This window comes from Tasmannia lanceolata, unplaced genomic scaffold (assembly GCF_043159265.1).
Source record: "Tasmannia lanceolata isolate RefF3 unplaced genomic scaffold, GAP_Taslan_0.1 ptg000015l, whole genome shotgun sequence".
Lineage (NCBI taxonomy): Eukaryota > Viridiplantae > Streptophyta > Magnoliopsida > Canellales > Winteraceae > Tasmannia > Tasmannia lanceolata.
This window is the reverse complement of record NW_027518692.1, coordinates 25,886,095-25,891,348: the sequence shown is the minus strand read 5'-3', so window position 1 is coordinate 25,891,348 and position 5,254 is coordinate 25,886,095. Positions and strand designations below refer to the sequence as shown.

Genomic DNA, 5,254 nt, shown 5'->3' with positions numbered 1-5,254 from the left:
GCTTGCTGGATGTGTTCCACATACTTGATCTCTGTTTGTTTTTTCTTTTTTGGAATGACGGAAATTTTATTGAAGAAGCAAATAGAAAATAAGCAATCCGAATGAGAAGGTAGGTTGGGAGGGGAAATACAACCACTTACAAAGGGAAACTACATACAATGAATAGAAAGAAGCCTCATTTGTAGGGCTGCAACTCGGGTCGGGCGGGTCGGGTTTTGGAGAACCCAACCCTACATTTGTAGGGCTGCAACTCGGGTCGGGCGGGTCGGGTTTTGGAGAACCCAACCCTACCTGAGAAATATCTCAGGTTGGGTCGGGTTTTTTTTCGGAAAGCCCACGATTCCCAAACCCGGCCCTACTCATGATAAATCTCGGGTCGGGTCGGGTTTTTTTACGTTGACGCAATTTTTTAAGGAAAATTCTTGTTTGGCAAGGCAACTCAACTCATAGAAGTAGAAATTACACTCACATTACACTTGAATCAAACAATGATGAAATTACACTCACATTACACATGAAATCAACAATGTTGTAATTACAATCAAACAATGCTGAATCAAACACTTGAATCAACTCAACTCATAGAAGCAGAAATTACACTCACATACAATAACAGTGGGTGCGTGGGTTTTCACTTTTAACTTTTAACTAACAATAGAAACAAATGTACATACTATAACTTATGTAACTCGGGTCGGGTCGGGCCCCTTCAAACCTGGCTCGACCCGAGATTCATGCGGGCTTTTGAATGCTCAACCCAGCTCGACCCGAAACCCATGAAACCTGAACCCAACCCAGGCTATTTTCGGGTCGGGTCGGGTCAATGTGGGTCGGGTAAAACCCGGCTCGAGTTGCAGCCCTACTCCTTTGGGAGGTAGAAAATTGACGACCTCCAAATTAGCCGACCTTTAGACGTGCTGAAAAGAAACATCATAAACCGCCACCCGATCCAAAATCTCAACAATAAAGTGGGCAAATCTCCGTATGTGAGGATTCCTACCCTCCAGCCATCTTATGATGTTGTGAGTATCACCTTCCACTATTAAGCTATCCATAACTCTACACTCAATCAACCTGATCCCTTTGAACTGCCTTCACTTCTGCCTTATCGGAGTCCGTGATTCTAATAGGTCCCTCAAAAAGACTATCTACCTTAAAGACCATCTTGTGAACCGCCTCTGGTATGTAGATTTACAGACTGGTCATCTTCATGAAGCCTAAATGCAAGCTCACCCGTAGGAAATACGTGATTCTGTCCCTGAAAAGTTTGCTCTCCCCCGTTCTTTCCTCTCAAATATATCCTCATATGGCATCAACACCTAAGCCAAACCTATAACTTTTATTTTTATCCCTTTTTTCTTAACAATAGTGGTGAGGGTGGAACATCTTGTACTGAGATTGAGATGAAGATCAGATGTCTGATAGAAGGGCCGCCCATTCTTTAACCCTTTTGCTAAAAACCTAAGTGACAAGCCAAAAGCTTCATGACTGCTTAAACGTGTTAGGTTAAGCCCTTTAAATTTGTCTCATATCATGGGGAGTACCACCTAGTCACATACCAAGGCAAACCCGCCCTTAGGACCGTAACATTCCATGACGCTTTCGCATTCACCATCCTCAGCTTCCACTCTGTAGTGGCTCACACTCTGCCTTGTATTGTTCTTCTAGTCCTTTCCATAGGTTGCCCCGTCTGTGGGGGCCCGTCTTATGATAACTTCTTTCCATAGGCTTTCACTTTTACATTTTTAGGTACTTAACCAATGCACCAAAAGTCCGAGGACTGATGGAAGACGTTATGCCTAGGCCTTATAAAACCTTTCCCGTACTAGACTAGGTCCCACCTAGTCACCTACCTAGGCAAGCACCCACTTAAGACCACTGATAGGCAAAATTCAATAATACCCACCACCTAGTCACCTACCTAGGCAAGCACCCACTTAAGACCACTGATAGGCAAAATTCAATAATACCCACCACCACCACCACCAACAACAACAACAATTCATTAAGTGGATGGAAATTTTATGTTACTTTTTTTTTTTTTTTTTCTGAATGGTAAAATTTTACGTTACTAGAGTCACTTACCTTGCGCATGGATTGCTAAGTGGATGGAAATTATGATGCTACCAGTGTTGCAAGCAATCCTGATCCATTTTACAGGTTATAAACCCTAGTAAGACATGGTTGGCTATGCCGAAAATATTTTTATTGATTTTATTTTTCAGTAAAAATGTTATTTATTTTTGAACTAGTTTGTGGGGGAAAATAGCACAGCTATGGAAGATTTTTACCTAAAAAAAGCACAGCTGTGGAAAATTATTTTCATGAGTTGGTTTTTCAAGGAATTTTATCAAACTACCAATTGCTCCAAAAGCTTAAACTGTTTGGAGAAGGCATTATTTAATTTTTTATACTTTAACAAATTTTGATGAAAATGAAAATTTCTTATTTCTTTCGATGTAAAATAGCCGTAAAATAAATTTTACGCCAATTTTAAGTGTAAAAATGGGCATAGAATTTGTTTATGCGCATTTTAAGGAAAAGTTTTCTGCAAGGCAAAACATGACTAAAGGATGCAAAAAATTGGAAAAAGCCCTAGACGAAGTTCAACATGCATTCATGGGATGTCATGCATTGGTACCAATAAGGGCTGTGATAATTGAAATTAGAAATTTAGAAGAGTGGGAAGAAGAGATGTAATTTTTCTTCTTTTTAGTAAAAAAAAAAAAAACACAGGTGTAATATTTAGTTTGCTTGAATTGAAACAACATCAGGAAGTAATTTTTCTTAAGCCCAATTAAGAATCCATCCATACTATATAAAATATGATTATCACATCGAGTCACTCATACCAAATGCTTATGACCCAAGAAGGCCTGCACCCTAGTGCCAGTCTAGTTGAACAAAATGCAACAAAATGCTGTGCAACACAACTCTGCAAATCTCGTCCATATCATAAAACAAAGACACTAAAGAGTGAAAAAAATCCAAACCCAAAACTATTCAGGCACTTGGAAGGAGCATGGCTCTTGTCTGCAGAAATTGGTGGAGAAACAACAGTAGGCACTGCGGAAGGCGGCGAAGACGAAGGGGAAGGTGGGAGCGCCGAAATTTGATCAGCGATCCTTATATCGACCTTCTGACCAATGGAGCAATGGCCAGGAAATCCACAAATGAAGAACTGGTGCTTTCTCTTAATGGTTATAGAGTCGTTCCCTGTGGAAAATGTTGCGATGGGTGCTGAAGCATTGCACGATCGGTATTGAGGCCTAGTGACTTCGAGGACATTGTGGAATTGCTTGTTGTACTCAAAAACTGCACACAAAAAAGCAGAGAAAATGTTGGAATTTAGTAAATCAAAATTAATGTACAGTGTGACAAGTGAAGTGTCATTGTAGTCTTACAAGTAACTGATGATGGATTGAAAAAGGAAAAGTGCTTGTATACTGTCTAGAAATTATAAGTCTTACAAGAACTACAACCGAAGTGATTAATGTGGTTAGGAATTGTTATGAAAAACCTCTTCAATAGTGATATGCAATTTCAACGGCAAAGCAAAAACGAAAGAACCAAACACAAGTAAACACACAAAGACACAATGATTTACGTGGTTTGGCAAAGCCTACATCCACGGTAGAGGCGACGAGAAAATCCACTATAAGAACAAGAGAAGATCGATATCTCTCACTAAACCCACAAATAACCCTAGTACCCCCCCACGCACACACCAAGTACCAACCCTCTTCTCAAAGACGAGAAGGCGAAAATAAGCCCTAAAACCTCTTTATATAAAGCGGGCCAAAACTCATTCAAATCGAGCCAAAATCACTTAAAACGGGTTGGGCCAAGCGAATCCATAGGCCGCATCAGGTTCCCACACAATAATTCGGACCCAACCGGGTTGAATTCAAGACACTCAACTCAACAAGAATCTTAAAGTTGTTTATGCCTATGAATATGTAGTCCATTCGTGCAGAGAAAAGGGAACATAAGAAGTGAAGAGAACCAGAGAAGAAGAGATAAGAACAATTTTGTCTTGTAAGCCATTTTGATATATATAAAGTATATATTTTGGGGTCTAGTGGAGTTCTATATTAATATTAGCCGCAAAATTCCTTTCTGCGATGGCCCCTAGTAAATCCCTTTTATATATTATCACTTCTCAATTTGTGTCATCCTTGCGCCCCTTGCGCAGGGGCCATGCTAATCTTCTCTGTATCATTCCAATTTTATCAGATGCCTATGTATATTATGGGGTCTAGTGGAGTTTTATATATTATCAAGTTGCATCTTTTTTTACAACAATTCATTCTATTGGGGACAACATAAACCAGTCTCACCACTGAGAGGAGAAGGCAACGAGTCGAATGCAATTGAGTCATTCTAATCTAGGCGATTAACTCGGCGAGTCTTTGATTTGTTCCTTCTACTGGCCGAGTGAGATGGGTCCCCTGCTTCTATGGTGGGGTGCCACTTTGGACAATGATGCAGAAAAAAAAATCGGATTGGGAAATTCTTGCCCTCCGATTGTGCCCACTATAAAGGTGGACAGGTTTTACACAACTCGGTCCACAGTAGTAGGGAAGTCTCCATAAATTGGTGAATTAGGAGGGCCTACGAATCCAAACGTTAATGAGATCTAGACCATTCATCCATTCATTAGGCACATGGTGGGGTGGGTGGTACCCAACAAAAGTCACATCTTGGATTTTGTGTTTTCCTTCACCACCTCTAAATCTGAAATAACCCGGAAAGGTTAGCAAATAGAGAGGATAAAAAGATACATAGGTGGTTTCGAGAGTTGGTGATTTAGTACTTCTCAGGTTAATAAAATTGGTACTTGACTGAATATCTGCCACACATGTGGCACAATGAAAAAATTGTAACCGGGAAGTGCACATGGGGGGGTGGGATCTGTAGGTCTAGATAATGTAGTTAGTTGAATGGATTAAGACCATGGGTGGAACTTTTTCTATGAATAAAGGGGGGGTTGGTCTCTCCTGTCATCTAACTGATTAAATGAGATCTTTTCCAAGTCCAAGAGATTAGGCAAAGCAAAGAGGCTAATAATAACTCCTTAATCTTCCTTTCATATTCTAGTGATTTGCATGATTTGATCTGTTTATATGGATTTTTATAGATTTTTAGTAGAATGTCCAGTAGATCTATTATTATGATCACGATATTCTAGACGTATGCTTTGAATGCTCTGGTCCTAGTTTCACGGGAAGAACAGTGAGACCCAAAATACGAC

The 5,254-nt window shown here is 40.1% G+C and overlaps 1 pseudogene; it reads right to left on the bottom strand.

The window, feature by feature from the left end:
* Window positions 1-4,146: 4,146 nt before the first annotated feature.
* LOC143847705 (U6 spliceosomal RNA) lies at window positions 4,147-4,257 on the bottom strand (annotated as a pseudogene).
* Between the last annotated feature and the right edge of the window lie 997 nt (window positions 4,258-5,254).